Source organism: Ananas comosus, linkage group 10 (assembly GCF_001540865.1).
Source record: "Ananas comosus cultivar F153 linkage group 10, ASM154086v1, whole genome shotgun sequence".
Classification (NCBI taxonomy): domain Eukaryota; kingdom Viridiplantae; phylum Streptophyta; class Magnoliopsida; order Poales; family Bromeliaceae; genus Ananas; species Ananas comosus.
Genome location: NC_033630.1, coordinates 95,147 through 95,811, shown reverse-complemented (window position 1 = coordinate 95,811; position 665 = coordinate 95,147).

The following is a 665-nucleotide window of genomic DNA, read 5'->3' as shown; positions in this document are numbered from 1 at the left end:
TATTTTTTTTTACAGATTAATCATAACCGTTTGTTTTTATTTGAGATATTTTTAACATATTAATCATAACCATTCGTAGGTAATATTATTTTATTCCTTTTTGGATTCCGTCTGTCATTGTCGGAATTCCTATACGCTTATATATATACTAGTAAAATGTACGTGCAAATGCCCGTAATAATTATTAGAAAAAGTTATAATTTTTTTAAATTATTTTTTAATTTAGGCCATATTTTATATGATTGCCAAATATGTATCTAAAAAATTTAAAATAATAAATCACGCTATTAAAAAAGTTATGCTTTAAATGATAAATAGTTAACAATAATCTCTAATGCAAAAATTACTTTTGAAATTAAATAGAAAAATAAAATCTGTTAGGAAATAAAATTTTGAAATTAAATAGAAAAAAAAAATCCGTTATCTTAAAAAAATATATATTTTGAAATTAAATAGATAATATCTAAAAAAAGATATTTTAAAATAAAATAGGAAAATATCTTTTATAGGATTTTCACACTCGTAATCTGTTATAGAAAACTTACTTCTGAAATTAAATAGAAAAATTTATATTTTACGATTTTCACATCTCTAATCTGTTATAGAGAACTTACGTATTCATTACTGTTTTTATTTCTATTTTTATTCTTATATTTAAAATTTTT